The sequence below is a fragment of the Wolffia australiana genome, chromosome 10 (genome assembly GCF_029677425.1).
Source record: "Wolffia australiana isolate 7733 chromosome 10, ASM2967742v1".
NCBI classification, from domain to species: Eukaryota; Viridiplantae; Streptophyta; class Magnoliopsida; order Alismatales; family Araceae; genus Wolffia; species Wolffia australiana.
In genome coordinates this window covers 16,400,189-16,417,480 of record NC_135844.1, presented here as the reverse complement: position 1 = coordinate 16,417,480, position 17,292 = coordinate 16,400,189, and the positions used below count along the sequence as shown (strand labels likewise).

At 37.5% G+C, this 17,292-nt stretch overlaps 1 long non-coding RNA gene across 1 annotated transcript; it reads right to left on the bottom strand.

Moving 5' to 3' along the window:
* Positions 1-3,785: 3,785 nt before the first annotated feature.
* Positions 3,786-4,941, bottom strand: LOC144708553 (uncharacterized). The gene is made up of 2 exons (XR_013582806.1): positions 4,369-4,941; positions 3,786-4,133 (listed from the first exon to the last, which is right to left on the bottom strand). It is a non-coding gene; the product is annotated as an uncharacterized LOC144708553 (long non-coding RNA).
* Between the last annotated feature and the right edge of the window lie 12,351 nt (positions 4,942-17,292).

The window sequence follows — 17,292 nt, the reverse complement described above, 5'->3', positions numbered from 1 at the left end:
CCTATCTCGATCATTCCATCTCCCTATCTCCATCTATCTCATAGCTTTCCCTATTTCTCTATCTCCCTATCTCAATCCCTCTCTGCTCTCCCTATTTCTCTATCTCCCTGTGTCGATCACTCCATCTCTTTATCTCCATCCCTCTCTGCTCTCCTCATTTCTCTATCTCCCTATCTCAAAGTCTCTATCCCTCTATCTCCATCCCTCTCTCATCTTCCTGTTTATCTGTCTCCCTATCTCAAATTCTATATCTTTCTATTTCTCGATCACTCTCTGCTCTCCCTATTTCTCTATCTCCCTGTCAAAAATTCTATGTCTCCCTATGTCCAACCCTTCTCTGATCTCCCTATATATCTATTCCCGAACTTAAATTCTATATCTCTCTATCTCCATCCTTCCCTGATCTCCCACTTTAACTATCTCCCTGTCTCAAATTCTCCATCTTTCTATTTCTCAATCCCTCTCTGCTCTCCCTATTTCTCTATCTCCCTATCTCAAATTCTCTCCCCCTATCTTCATCCCTCTCTAATCTCCCTATTTATTTATCTCCCTAACTCAAATTCTTAATCTTTTTATTTCTCGATCATTCTCTGCTCTCCCCATTTCTCTATCTCCCTATTCCGCCGCGGGGACCCTGGCGCCATATTTCAGCCATCAGTTGTGCATTCCGATGCCATTAGTAATTCTCATGTGGCCATAAATAATACATGTTTACTGATGTCATTACTTATTCTCCTAAGCGCATTAATACTTGTTGTATACATAACCAACGTCAAGTCTCTCAGTTTTCATTTGCTATAATTTCAAGTTCGGGAAATATTTTTTGACAGAACTGTGATCCCCAAAAATCTCAATAAAAGGTGAAAATATTCTTTTTCTCTCTCTTAAGTGTACATATATTTTAATGTAAATTTATTCAACGAAAAATGCTGAAAGTTTTGAGTCTAGAGAAAAACTCTTTAAAAAATCAAAACAATAAAAAATAACAGCAAACGGCCGACAACAAATTAATTACATTCACATATTTTGGTCATTAAATTAACTATTCAAATGTATTAAAGCATACATCACTAAGTCCTTAATGTTTTATCAAAAAACTAATTTTTAAATTAATAATATTCATAATTTTCTGTCAATAAAGTAATTATTAAATTTTATTAAAAAAACCTAATAAAATTTAAAAATTAGTTTTTTTGTCAGGAGACTAAATCCTTAATCTAAGGGTGAATAAATTAATTACCAATTTAATTCTATTCATAGTTTATCATCATTCATTTAATTTCTTAAATTTATTTAAAATACGTCACTAAATCCTTAATATTTCCGTCAAGAAATTAATTATTAAATTAATTATATTCATGATTTCTCACTATTCATTTAATCACCATTACTATTTTGAGTTATGGACAAAAAGATTCTGACGGAACTGAAGAATGTGCGATCCATCAACCTACTAGCAATGGGGGAGAAAACATAGCATGTCGCAAGAAAAGCGTTGATTCGAGGCAAGCCATCTGTTCCAAAAACATAACCCCCAAACCGGGATGGGAGTGGGGGGCGGCCCTACGCGCAGGCAGCAACAGTATTGGCTCTACAAAATCCGAATCGAATCTTTGACTTTCCCTTGAATAAGAATTGTTGGGCGCTTGGGATATTAGCTCATCCAGCTGTTTCGCCAGCTTCTTTCTTATTATGGCGCACAAAGAAGTAAGATCACCAAAGTAATGTCTAAACCCAAGGATTCGAGAAAATAAAGGTTAAGTATTGCGTAACAAGAAACAAAACACAATTTTTAAGTATCTTTACAATTAAATTATCTCAAATTTAGGAATTAGAATAAAAAATAATAAGGAACCAGGTTTGAGATGAGACAGACAAAAAGGTCTTAGAGACAACTCAATAAATTCCTCGACAAAATCCTTCATTTCTCTGTCAATAAAATAATTATGTAATTCATTTTATTAACATTTTTCTGTCAACAAATTGATTATCAATATTTATTCAAACAAACATCACTAAATCCTTAATTTTCCGTCAAGAAACTATTTTTTTAACTAAATATATTCATAATTGTCCATCAATAAATATATTTAGTAAAACGTATTAAAAAGAACGTCATGGCTGTCATCCGTGACGACTGTTCTGTCACGTCACGCGTCCAGGGCACCCCGTCACCATCACGTCACCGCCACGCCATCTTCGTCACTGTCGCTGTCACCAATCCTGAAAACCGTCACCGTCACCGCCACATCATCCGTCACGTGTCCGTCACGGTGACGTGTGACCTGACGGATGACGCTTGCCGTTCCCCGTATCTTATTAAAAGGACATTTTCCAATATAAGATTCTAAAGATCAAGTAAATCTTCCGATGTAGTAATAGGAATAATTTCATAGCTCAATAGTTGAACTGTTTCCATGGGATTAAGTATAATACAAAACAAAAAAGTTGAAGATAAAACACGATATTTTCATTTCTGATGTTTGAAACGGCTTGATTTTTTGGCCACCTGATGGGAGAAGAATGTTTTCATCAAGAACTGAATCTCGAGGTAGCATGATTACTTCTTGATGCTTTTTGTTTCTGAATCATCCAGTCAAACAAGAAGTGAAGCAAGCACAAAAACAAATCAACCAAGAAAGCTTTCCGAGTCAGATAGAGTCTCTTCCTTTTATTCTAAAATGTGTTAGCACTTATATCCCACATATGCCCCTCACAGAATCATAACATTCTCTTTCTTTTAGGAATCTACCAGGCATATTGTTGGCCCATTTATGCTAAACTTAATGGGAAAACGGTACAGACTACATGGATAAACTTATTTATAAAAAATATGAATGTCTATTCTATTAGAGTAACAGTAAAAAACTAACGTCATTTTATTAATCATTCAAAATTAATTTTATATAAATATGCAGATATCACTTACAACCCTGCAATGTATCAGGAATTTTGAAATATTCTATCCATCATGTAAACAAATAGATTTTACAAATCAGTTTCCTCTTTGTTTTATTTTATTTTATTTTTGGTTTTTTTTGTTTGTTTGTTTCTGAGCCAAGTCATCATTCAAAAAAGTTAATTCAAACAAAATATGGACATGAGTAAAGTAAGAACTTAACATCGAATTAAGCTGACACATCTTTAATTGTTAATTTTACTTTTATGATATGACGGAAATCACAAAATGTCAGCTTTGATTCTATTTTGGGATAAAATACTGCAGTGCTTATAAACAAGATATTTAGATTCTGCGAAACACAGATATTATTTCAATGAAAAAACGAAAAAGTATTCTTCTACTTTAACGAGGGAAATTCCCTCTAGTTCTATGGTTAAATATGAGAAATTATTAAAGAGGATGTATTATTACTATTTCTATCCATAGAGAGTCCTTCAATTATCATCGGAAAGGGAATATATTATCTGCACAACGTAAGGTCATCGTAAGAGACCAAAAGCCAACCAAATGATTATTTGAATGTGTTTCCATTGTTTCTTAAACATTTGCGAACGTTGCTGAAACATTGACCTAGACATAGTAACCAAAATGGAAATAAAAATGGATAGCTGAAGAGGTTCCTTGGTCATCATTTGCCATGTTTTGCACAATAAAGAGGCTTTGTGCAAAAGAAACAAATCATCCAGTACTCAAACCGGTTATCTTCCATTGCGAACGATAAAAATATAATCTGAGTCCGGCTTCTGTGCCGAGATAAAAGTAGAAAGTCCGTAAGAGCTTTCTTCAGATGCGTCGTGGATCAAAAGTTGATGTCACGGAATCGTTAAAAATTGCAAAACACATGGACTTTTTTCATTACTTCGAAAAGCCATTACTTTTTTCCGCTAGATAGAGTCATTAAGACCAAGCCAGCATTTTTGACCGACATAAGAGCTACCGCTTGGATGATTTCTACAAGTGAATAATACTTGAGTTTTTTGGTCCTTTGATCTCTCTATTCTCTCTTCTTCCTTGTGAGAGGGTGTGACGCCCTGCAGAGGTGAACTGTGTTCCGAGAATTCTCTTCAGGCAAAATTTATTGATTATTTTCATCTTTCTCAACAAATATAGATCTTACAAGCTGCTTGGGTACCTCAGACCCCAGATACCGTAGTTGAGAGTTACTCCCACGCTGCGACACAAAGAGCAGCTTCAAGATTGTTACACTAAAGTCGACAAAGACAAACGCGTGGAGAGATGACAACGAGGGTGAAAAACGGAATAGAGAAGGCGAAACTGCATACTCATCAAAGATAGCATCCCAAAAAAACAGTAGAAACGGAAGAACAAAAATGAATAAAGTGACGTATTTTCCGGGACAGTGCAGGAATACATAGTATTGGGAGTTGTATCCCGAGCCAGCTTACATTTGGTACGGTGGCGACTGTTGTGTGGGTGGGGTGGACGAACCCTTGTGTGGGCGCACCCTTTACCACGGAGACTCCCTCTTTGGCGGGGAAAGGGGTGGCGGTGAGGGCCGCGGGGAGGGCGGACGGCAGGGCAGCCCTCCAGATTGCGCCGGACGATTTGGAATTGGCGCCGGCGGCCTAGGCCGCTGCACAAGGAGGCGGGATCGTTGGGAGTTGGCGTAGAGAGAGGGAATATATGGGTATTTTTGGTTTGCACTATCGTAGTTGTGACCGAGACAGTGCAGCGGGAAGTTATAGTCATAGCCAGACGCCGCACCCTCGGCGATGACGCCGAACATGAAGAATAAGAGTACCAAAACCAAAGCTTTTGTCCTCGCCATCATAACTTGATCTCAATGGAAGCCCAACGATGATTCTTATATAGCCTTCGGCGGCGAGGTTTCTCTCTCTTTCACTCCCTGACCTTAAGACCAGAAGAACTCAATGATCTCAAAGTCAAAAATGGATCTTAACTGAGTTTAATGGACGGATCGTCACGTTGAATACGTCTGGTCATTATCAATCGAGAGATTACCTCATTTGAGGAAGACCGTTTCTAATTGGTATTTCACAAAATATTGATCAAATATGTGGGGGCTCTTTATGTTTTTGATGTCAGTTTCGAAATTAATCATTAAAGTGAGTTCTTCAAACTAATCAGAGCCTGTCACTTTTAGATATAGCTTAAATGAGAGGTGATAGAGGTCTTTTAGGAATTAGAATCCATTTCATCAAGTTTACGGTTTAATGTTGCGTTCATATTTTTAATGAGGTCTCCATGTAAAATTGAAGTCCAGGCCCCGATAGCCAGGACAGGACTCTGATACATAATACTCCAAGCTCCAACGGAACAAAAGTGCCCTGACCCTGACATCTGTCACAACTTTAATACTAACTCTGTTTCTTTTTGTTTCGGCTAATATAGTCAATTGTATCTTCAAATTGATAAAACCGAGTGGTACTCTGCCTATTTCATCAGACCTTAGCAAGCCTCAAAGCCCATCTCCCATCTCCTAATCCTAGCCTGATAAGTGGATGATGTTTATCAAGAGAGTGCGGCTATGAATTAGTAGAAAAAAAAAAGCACAAAACAAATGTACAATCAGTTCCCCCATGTGCTGATTCCGTCATCTCTATTCCGTATTGTGTAGCGTTAAAAGTACATGACTAGTCTCTGTTAGTTTATTTGCTTTCACCGAAAGATCTCTTTATTTTCGAGTTTATGGTAACAGAAATAACTTCTCGAATACATTAATGGTTCTCACAAACCCTCATATATAATGGATACATGCTCCAGCTGCGCATGTTAGATGGTGACAATTCGCAATGTCAAATTGTGTTTCCTACAGGAAACGCTGATAACTTAAGATGGATTATTTGTACCACTATCCTCTGTCCCAATTTTACTCTTTTCGAAATACAACTCATTAATGTAATGATAACTCGGATAGATATGCTTTAAGGGTGCATGAGAAAATGGATACCTTGCCAATATAGTTCCATTTTGATCGTCACATATGAGATATAGTCCTTAGCGGACGACTGCGGGAGGAGAGTTTACACATTAACCACCGAGGGAGTAAGAGAATTAATCGAGACCCCTTAGGCGGTGGGAGGTCCACGGGGTGACCTCTGGAGGGCTCCACAGCGAAGTTGTGGTCCCTCGCCCTGTTTATATTTCCTTGTCTCCATCTCCTTCTCGGGCACTCCTATCTTGAGAGGTGTGAATGGACGGCCTCTCGTTCAGAACAAATCACTATCAGTCCCACCAAACATGTGACTTTGCCTTTCTTTCTGCGGTTTTTTGACCGGCTGGACATATATCAGATAGCCTTTATTGAGATTTCCGCATCTTCCAAATCATGTTTCGCTTTGGACAAATGTCGACCCAGTTATTTGACTATTTCCGTATTTGACATCCCTTGCATCTCGTCACATTTGGGCATCCAACTTCAACCTAATGAATTATAATTCTATACTTATACGTTGCTTCCAGGTTGTGAGGATCGTTCCCCTTGAATTCCATAATGTTAACTACATACTCAGTCTTGTAAAAAATAACATGGTATTATAGTTAATTTAGGGCTGGATATTTTCACTCAAAGTCCCAGTCTTTTAGCAAATACCTAAATCTTACTTAAAGTTTTGTATGGTCTCAACCCATCGTCTCAGCTAGTGGTCTGATCCCAGTCCGGCCAGGATGACTAGCTGATGCCAAAAAAAAGAAAAAAGTAATTTTTCCGAAAAAAAAGTCATGGAGTCCATTCTATAAAGTCCATATCGGAAAATAAAATTATCATTAAATGCTGCTTCTAGCTCCCATTGGTTCCATATGGTTGCCGCACTGTATCAAATATACCACATCCTAGGTATCGCCTCAATGCTTTATCCTTAAATAAACATATGAATACATTATGGTTAAATGCACAAAAATGGGAAATGATAATCGAAAAAATAAAATAGTACTACCAAAAAATTCACAAACTTTTGGCGTTTGTTGGCATTGTCTTCTGTTTCCTTCAATTTCAAATCACCTGCTTTGTGTTATTCATGTGTTTTAAGAGTATAGAGTTTCAAATTCTTCTGTTCAACTATAGATGCTGCAGATGGTGGCTCTTTTGTAAATGGATGATCGCTCTCCCTTCTCAAAAAAGATGCTTTGTTAGATCACCAAGTGAACAAATAGAAATGATTTCCTTCAGAGGTATGTGAAAAGTAATTTTTAAAAAAGCATTCTGAAATTCAGAGTGATCATTCATGCTTCATCAAAAAAATTCAGAGTGATCCAATACAATTTTAGGTGGTGCAAGTGTCCACTATAATTACACTTTTACAATAGACTCTTTCAGCTTTGCCTTTTCATAAGTTGTATTGGCTGCTGCACGTGATATGGCTGTTCTACTTCAAGTATATGCATCATCACTTTGTACATGAAATGTTTTAAATTCTTAACCTTTTGGATGAACCATAAGGGATAAAGGAAGAACCACACTCATAGTAAGCTCCAACAAAAGTTACTTTGCTTACCTTCCAGATGTGCTAGAATATTTAGTAAAAGGCATTATAATCGTGTTTCTTGACATGATGCTTTTTCAAGTGCATTCATACTTTTGATGTTATCCCAGTTTCATGTGCTTTGACTATAATTTGTATTTTTTTTCAAAGATGCATTTAAGTGTCCTCAGAATTTTTTCTTTAATACTAAAATAAAAGCGATGTCTTTTGAAGGTGGTCCAACACACATAGAAGTGCAATTCCCAATTCTCAAGAAATAAATATAGCACAAATTAATTAAACACAATTATGAAGCCTTATTCCAGGTTTGCAGCCTTATGAAATCTAAAAATCGGTGGATCAAAAAGAGCAAAATAGTTTTTGAGATGTGATTGATGTAAGGAAGAACAACACATTTGCATAGCAGATGAATATATAAGAGACAATCACCTCTCTGCCAGAAAGGTTCCAACATTATTATCATATTTTATTTTAAAAATAGGTCAATATAACAGCTAAACTTGTCTTTCATGAAACTTTTGTACCATTACTTTTTTTGTCACAACTTGTTACCAACATGGTAGCGCCCATTGGAGGAGTGTCTTAGGGAGCTGAGCCAATCTCTTCCAAGCACCTACTCTGGTGTTTTGCTCTTTCTCATATCAATGGGAAGTCCTTGTATAAAATCTGCACGGTCATGATAAGATATCAAAGACAACCTAAAGGGATAAGCTGAATTGACATTATTAAAAGTCATTTTTCGTTTCTGTCATGGGATTAACTTGTTTGCCTTTTGCATTGCAGCATCATTAGGGACATGGAAGAAAATAAAACAAGACGAGAGAATCATAGGCTAACATCCAATGACCATAAAAAAATTAAAACACCAATGGAGACTATGTTTCGAGTTGATCTGGCTCAAAGCCTGTGCCATAACACAACTTAAATTATTCTAACTGTCAATTTTTTTCTCAAATTATATGATTTATCTATTACATCTATTTCAAATTTTACATTATCAACTTGCTTACTTTGGCCTCGTAAATATATCACGTAAACACTCATAGTGCTATCCTCCGTATATCATTCTTATATATATTATCATTACCGCACATTTTATGTGACATCATATAACTATATAGTTAGTATCATTCCTATTAGTATCATAATTCATTTTCTCATTGAGTTTGCATTCTAATTTACGTTTATTCTTCAAGGACCAGTCCAGGGGGAGACAGCCACATTAACTACTGGAAAATTCATGTGAATTTAATTAAATCATGAATTTAACATTTTTAAAATCTACTTAGAACCACATAATCATAGTAAAATAAACTTCCTAATTTCCTTGATCACTGTATTAGCAAAAATATATTGAATATGGAGAAACCTGTTGAATTCCTCTGCTCTGTGCTCAGTTTTCTATCTTCCTTTCACTATTTTGTGTCTCCTAATTTTTATATTGTTCTTGCTCACTCACTGTCTCTCTCTCATACCCCTATCCTGCTTCCTATGCTGCTATTGCAGAAATAAGGTCATTGAATATACAAATAATTGAGAGTTAGATAACTCCAAATGAGTTTATTTAATGACATGAGAGTCCAAACCTGTTTTTTTACCAGATACAAAGAGCAATAATTAACAAGGTATATAATTTTTTGCCATATTCAGCATGAAATATCTTAAAACAATATTTCAAGTACCTTACCTACTAATGTTTTGTAAGAACTGATGTAGAAGAGTTGGAAACTTATAAAAAAACTTGTTCTTGAATAACATATCAAAACTATCATGTAAATATTATATCAAAAAAATTGCCTTGAAATAGTTAAACAGCATAAGCATAAACTAGAAAAATATAAGGTTAGAAACCATAATATTACCTTTATTAGTTAAATCAACAATATAATGTAAATAGTTCACACCAGGCATGAAAATAACATTTACTAAAAACATAATATAGGAAATAGACACAAATTGATATGTTAATTATAGTGTCGTGGTACGTTTTATTTGCCTAAATCAAATAATTTTGTTAATTATAGAAGACTGACTCAGATGTATAGTCATAATAAGGTTATTTCTACAGGAGACTCACAATCTGTAACGACTGAGTCCAAATAGTGTTACGATACACTAAGGGTGGTGACTCCAACCTGATCTTTCAGGCAATAAAAAAAGGTTATTTCTACAGGGACTGTCCTTTAGAAGCAAATTTAATTCGTGAATTATAATTAAAGAGAATTAAGCTTATATTTAATAATAACTATTAGTAAGTAGTGACACAGAGAACTAGTGAAAGGGAGAGTTAAGATAGTTATGAGATCAGATGACTAGATTACCTCTTACGATTAATACATTTTTATTGATATTCAAAATAGTAAGCAAGTAAGATTATGGATGAGATTTATCGCTTCAGAATAAAAGATGATATTGAGATAGGTAGTAGAATGAGTATATAAGATGAGAAAGTTAAGAAGACAAGTAAGAGTAATTTTAGTACATGAATTTATTCAAGCAGTGTTTATTTAATATTTATTATGAGAAAAATCAAAAGAGCATGGTTTCACTCCTAGGAGACCTTTGAATGCATACTAGATGTTCAGAATAATGCCCAAATGAAAACTGTCTATGAAATATCTGCCAAATACGTGACATTCATAATTTAACCTAAATTAATTTAAGCTAAATTGTTCTATTTAGAATCATGCTTTTATGCTCCTTTTTATAGCATATTATTTGATCTTCACTTGCATTATTCACCATCCATTGATAACATGAGAAATTCATGATTTATTTTTGTAAGCTCTATTTTTACATTTATATTGTCAATTTTTTACAATGTCTTCTTGAGGTTTTATTTGCAAACAGGACTTAGTTACACATGGTGGTGAATTTGGGATACAGATAGAATAAATGGTTAATATGAAGACCCCAATACACAAAAAGCCCACTATAGAAATATATTCAAACTCCTTAAGACTGGGTCAACTAAAGGCGAAAGTTCTGGAACTAACCCACAACTTGAATATGAAAGGCCTGTTACGAAATATGGGAGGGACGGAACCTGAATCCAGACTAGAAATCACATGATCCTTTCCCGGAAACCCATCTGATAAGCCTGCATTTGGGTGTCTAAAAATGTGGTTATTTTTGCTTTTAGACTTATACAATAAAATTTATAATAACCCTTAATCACTAAATACTATGTATAGAGCCAACAAGGGGTGAAACCACAGGGAGGCGCTAATCAAGAATTTTAATCATATTTCAAATAAATTATTCCAATACTGAATTAATGTTATAACTAATCAAAATTTTGCAAAAGCTTAATTTTGATATTAATATTTTCGGTCAATGGAATATAGGTAAGATAACTTAGGTTCTTATATCCGTTTCGGATTACCAATATTCGAATCAAGATAACTACAAATATAATTTTTATGTATTAAAATTTAGGAATTAATAAGCAAGAAAGGGATTTTTAAAACTTGATTTGAAGATGGACTAATTGTTTGATAAAATTTTGGTTTTAGATTTTAAATATATTGAATTGAATTATAAAATAATCAATTTTGAAATCTATAGAGAGAAAGTAGACGAATTAACATAGAGAGAGAAAGTAGAACAATTTGGGGGAAAATGAGTTAAAGGTGCAATTCGACCCTAATCTAGAGATCTAAGATGCCAAATTGGATGAAAATCAATGTAGAACTAATGATTAAAAGTCAGATATTGAATCAAAATGCAATAATAATCACCATCTAATCAATTTCTAGCACATTTACATTTCGCCCATGCCTGGTCGTGTTAGAATTGTTCAAGAAGAAATTCAAAACCAAAATTAGAAACTTACAACTTCCAATGATGAATCAACATTAGTCGACTTCCAAAGCATCACATGTGTCCTTCCTGGCCGATTCCTCTGGGTGAGCTTTCAAAAGTGAATTTTCCCTTCTTCCCAAACTCCATTTAAGAATCCAACTGTCTAGATTGTAGATGGAGAAAAGACAAACCTGCCCTCAAATTTTGGACACAATTGGACAGCTAGACCTCAAGATATTGCAGATTTACTAACACTTAATCCTGGCCATTGGATCATTTTATCTCTCTTTTAGGCATCTAAAAAATGACATTTTTGAATTGGCTGACACTTTTTCCTTGTTTCATACACTCTCGATCACGTTCTGAAATGTATTTGCATGCTTCTACAGGCCGTGATCATTGCTAAATAATGCTCCATTTACGCGGATGAGAAAGTGTCACGTTGCATAATCCGATTCCCTAAAAAAAATTAATAGAAAAGGCACACATATTTTTTATTGTTTCTTAAACTAAATGCACGCAGAATCAATTGCCACGTGCAATCAATGCACGTGGCTAATCGTTTCCGCCTACAAGAAATCTTCTGACTTTATAAATGCTTGCGGAATCGATTTCCACGTGCAACCAATGCACGTGGCAATTCGATTCTGTGTTAATTGAATGTAATAAGTGAAGATTTGTACTTAATAAACGCACGTGAAGATAGATTCTCTGATTGCATTTATCGCAAAAAAAAATTAAATCAAATAAAATAAAAACAACATACCTTTTGCCTCGCTGCTAGTGCAACGTTGCTTATTTTGAAGTAATAATTTGCTGATTATGGCATCGGTCATTGCGATGTTATAATGAGCCATTAATGCGCTCCTTATAACAAGAAGGATGTTGTTATTCAGCGATCTGGTGCAAACACAACTAGATGAGATGGGAAATTAAGACATGGAAAGGCTCCCCATGATCCAAGTGTTCAGTTTGCATGCCAACATGATAGGGAACGTTCGCCATTCATGAGCGTCCTTACTGTCTCCACAAACAAAGAAATCGGGCACTGACAAATAAATTCCGCTCTCAATTTTGATGGCAAACCTTTATTTTGTATCAATCGCTCTCGGGTGACGAGAATTAGAGAACAGTACAAAAAGAAATAATAGCAATGTAATGAGGGAATATGAGCGTGACGTGTGGTTTGGTGTTGGAAGAATCGGTAGCAGTGCACGGGAGATCCAGGTGTAGATGCGATGTGCAACCGGAATTGATACAAAATCCAAGCGCCATAATCCAGGCAAAGAGTCATGCATGGAAGTGGACGATCAGCGGCTTCAATGAATAAAACCCTTGAGAATGTATTTTGGAGAGCGAGATTGGTCCGCAAATGAATGGTTCGTCGTTTATAAAGCCACGGAGAGAGACTGGGAAGAAGGGCCTAACGATGATGATTGTAGTACGATGAAACAGGCAGCTAGCGACTGGTTTTGTGTTACTCCAATGGACGATGATGCAGCTGTCAAGTGTGAGAAAACGAATCCTCGTGCACTTTTAACAACGGAGATAGAAGAGATGGAGAGGAGGCGAGACACAAAGTAGTAGAAGATCATGTTATTAATCCATAGATTGATAGTTACAGTGATTTATTTTTATAAGTCGTATAAGAGTGTAAGAACAGTAAGTAGCCGTTGTTTGAGATATATCCGTTGTAACAGAATACAACGGATATATTCATTTAAATTCAGATATAATCTGCAGTCTTATAATGAATCGGGTGCACCGATCACGATCGTTGATTGGTGCAGTGATCCCTTTCTTTATAACATTAGATTGGTTATATCTGGATCGTTATAACTAAATGGGTGCACTGATCACGTCCGTCGATCGGTGCAGTGGACCCATTATGATCCTAGCCGTTATAATCCTAACTAGATTTAATCCTGATTGTCTATATTTAATCCTATTCTATATTTAATCCTATCATCTAATTCTCTAACGAGTCTAGTAGATATGTTAATTTTACTAACTAATCTGGATTAGATCCTAACTAAAGACCGTAACTCATGTTGGCGTAGTGGTCTTCTGGTGTTAACTCCTGTCTATTGGAGTGTCGAAGACGTTGAGCTTGGTTCGGAGCTAGAGGAATCGGTCCGTAGGAAGGGGCTTGGTGAGAGCGTTGGCGAGTTGGCCAGCGCTCCCCACGAAACGAACGCGTAAGTTCTTGCTGGGCAACCTGCTCCCATACGAAGTGAAAGTCTATCTCAATGTGTTTGGTTTTGGCGTGAAAGACAGGGTTGGCGGCGAGGTATGTGGCTCCAATATTGTCACGCCACAATATTGGATTGCCCGAAAGCATTTGGTGAAGCTCCTTGAGAAGCGATTGTATCCAGATAACTTCTTAAGCGCAATTCGCCAAAGCTTTGTACTCAGCTTCTGTGCTTGAGCGGGCAACCGTCGGCTGCTTCTTGGAGCTCCAGGACACATGGTTTTTGGCAATGTAGAGGAGGAAGGCGCTTGTGGATCGTCTGTCTCCTCTGTCACCTGCCCAATCTACATCGCTAAATGCATTGATCCTTACGTCTGAATGTTGATGAAATAACAATCCACATAAAATACTTCCCTTCAGATACCTGATAAGATGTTTTAAAGCTTGCCAGTCACTCTGAGATGGTGAGTGCATCTTTTGACAGGCTTTTTTGACCGCAAATGCAATATCGGGTCGAGAGAGAGTCAAATATTGGAGAGATCCAACTAGTTGTTGGTACAGAACGACCTCATTTGACGAAGATGGTTCATTGTTTTGAGAAGAAGAGATAGCACACGGAGTGGAGGACGGTTTACAGTTAACCATGTTTGCCCGATGTAGGATGGATGCAATGTATTTTGATTGCGATAGAACAAAGCCATTTTCGTGTTTAATTAGCTCAATTCCAAGAAAGAAATTAGCAGGACCTAAGTCCTTAATGGCAAAGCGAGAATTTAGATGATATACAAGTTTAGAAATTTCAGAAGCATCGGGACATGATCAGGATGTCATCAACATAAATGAGAATAAAAATAGGATTTGTTTGTAATTGAAAAAATAAGGAGGTATCAGTTTTGGAAGCAAGGAAACCAAGTTCTGAGAGACATTCAGTTAACTTGGTAAACCATGCTCTGGGAGATTGCCTTAGACCATATAAAGATTTATGCAAATGAAAAATATGTTTAGGATTAAACTTACTCTTGAATCCTGGAGGTTGTTCCATGTATATGATTTCATCCAAGTCACCATGTAAAAATGCATTCGAAACATCCAATTGGTGAATATTCCAGTGGTTACTGATGGCCAATGAAAGTAACAATCTAACAGTTGTGTGTTTTACTACTGGGCTGAAAGTTTCATGAAAGTCAAAGCCCTCTTGTTGGTTGTACCCCTTTGCAACCAACCGAGCTTTATACTTATCTATCTCTCCTGTAGGCTTATATTTTAGTTTATATACCCATTTACACCCGATAACATGAAGGTTATTATTTCTAGGTACTAATGTCCAAGTATTGTTAGTTAGGACAGCTTGGTATTCTACTTCCATAGCTTTCATCTAGTGCACACTCTTGGATGCAGCAGTAAAGGAAGTAGGTTCGATAATGAGGGCAGCTGGAGTTGACAGAAAATATTTTGGAAGTGGATGGCGAATTGTAAAGGCATTAAAGATTTGGGTTTGATTTGTCTCAAACTGTCTGATTGATAGACATTGCGAAGTGGTTTGACCTTCATAATGTCGCCTGGATCAGGTGTTTGATTCAGAGTAGGGGCAATTTCAGGAAATCTTTCTATCAACTTATCAGCCTCAAGTTCAACCGTCGATGGAGTGGATGGAGGAGTAGACGGGTGGATGGGGGAGTGGAGGAGATGTTACCTTTGGGGACATCCAAGATATCTGGAGTATCTGTATCGGGGTCAGATTCTAGACTCGAATTGTCTGAAGATAATTGTAAATTTTTAGGTGGAGATTCTTTCATGTTGATAGGGTGATATTGCGCTGTTGTGTATGCTCCAATAATACCGTTCCCATCAGTTTTCATACTATCCTGGAAAGGAAAGATATCTTCATAAAATATCACATGTCGTGAAATAAAAAATTTGCCTGACTCCAGAGAGAAACATCTGTATCCCACGTGCAGATGACTGTAGCCCATAAACACACATTTTCTGATCTGGAATCAAGCTTATTCCTAGAGTATGATCCTAAGTATGGATAGCATAAACACCCAAATGTCTGTAGGAAATTATAGTCAGGAGACAATTTAAACAAGGTTTCATAGGGAGATTTATGCTGGAGAACGGGTGTGATCATTCGATTTACGAGGAAGGCTGCCGTAGAGATACCTTCATCCCAGAATTTGGAAGGCATATGAGCATTTTTAATCAAGGCCAGAGCTGTTTCTACTAAATGCCTATGTTTCCTCTGTGTTGTGCCATTTTGTTCTGGTGTGTGAGGGCAAGAAATCCTATGTACAATTCCCTTAGTTTTGAGATATGGGTGGAGACCTTGATATTCTCCACCCCAGTCTGATTGAAGTTAACAGATTTTTGAGCTGAACTGATTTTCAACTCTGGTTCAAAAATCGACAAATGTTTGAAGAAGGTCGTTTTTTCTTTTTATTGGATACAACCATGTGTATCTACTAAAATCGTCAATAAAGATCACATAATAGGAGTATCCCGAATGTAAATTGACAGGTGCTGGACCCCAAAGATCCGAATGTATGATCTCTAAAGGGTTTAGAGAGAAATGATTTGTGGGAGAGAAGGGTAATTTATGAGATTTTGAAATATTGCATGAATGACAGATATGTCTTTTATTCGAATCGGAGACGGGAAATCCAAATTTTCTAACAATGGAATGTAAAATTCGCATTTGAGGATGTCCAAGCCTCTGATGCCAGATTTCCGTGGAGGCTCTTTCCCTAGTCAACGCAGCTTTGGTGGATGGATGCGGCTTGAGATAGTAGAGACCATCTCTAACTGTGCCCTTGAGAAGAATCTGATCTGTAGCTTTGTCCTTCACAAGGCAAAAAGTACTATGAAATTCGACATAGACATTGTTATCTATAGTTAACTTTTGTATGGATAACAATTTTTTTGTCATTTCTGGAACATGCAAAATATCTCTTAAGTATAAAGTACGATTTGAAGTGGAGATTTTTTATGACCTAATAGAAAGAATCTTCAAACCTGTTCCATTACCGATTTGTTGTGTGTCATTGCCATTATACTCCTGGCTTGATGTGATGTTGCGTTGACTTGAGGTAATGTGGTGTGTTGCACCACTATCTGGATAGCAGGCATTGCTCGATTTCTTTTGATGCTTGCTCTGAGTGTGCCTCTGCTCTTCCATTTGTAGATTTCTAGTTTTGAAAGCTTTTCTGCATTTCAGGGCACTCCCTTGCTGATGGCGCATGCCATCAAGGATCGTCATCGACGTCATCCGCGCCCTGCGCCCGCGACGTTGAAGACCGGGTGACCTTGCTCCGGTTATCTTCCTCACGTTCCATTCTCTTTCTTTCATGTTTTGTTTTATGCCGCCTCTTTTGTCCGTTTTGTCTTGTTTCGTCGCCCCCACGACGGTCGTGTTTCGTTGTTTTCGCTAAGGGGATGGATCTCTCTATCCACCCCTTTTCCCCCTTGTTTCTTCCCCTAAATTCCCCTTCATTTCGCCTTATTTCGTTTAGTTGTGTCTTGTATTTGTTAAGGGGAGCCCATTTAGAAGGGCCCCCAAGTCGGACCCGTTATGGCCCACTTAGGGCCCGACTCTTCTCCCCATTATAAGGGAAGAGAAGGTGCCCTAGGTTACAAGAGGAAGGAAAGGGAAGAATAAGGAGAGGGAGAGGAAGGAGGAAGGGGAGTCGCCGCCGCCGCCGTCGCGCACCGCCCCCACACGCCGCCGCCGTTCATGCGCGCCCAGCGCCGCGCCGCTTGAGCGCCGCCCACGCGCGCGCGCCCGTGCGCGCCCGCGCCGACGCTGCGCCGCCCGCGCACCACCGCCGCGCCGCTCGTGCGCCGCCGCCGCACCACCGTGCTGCCTGCCGCCGCAC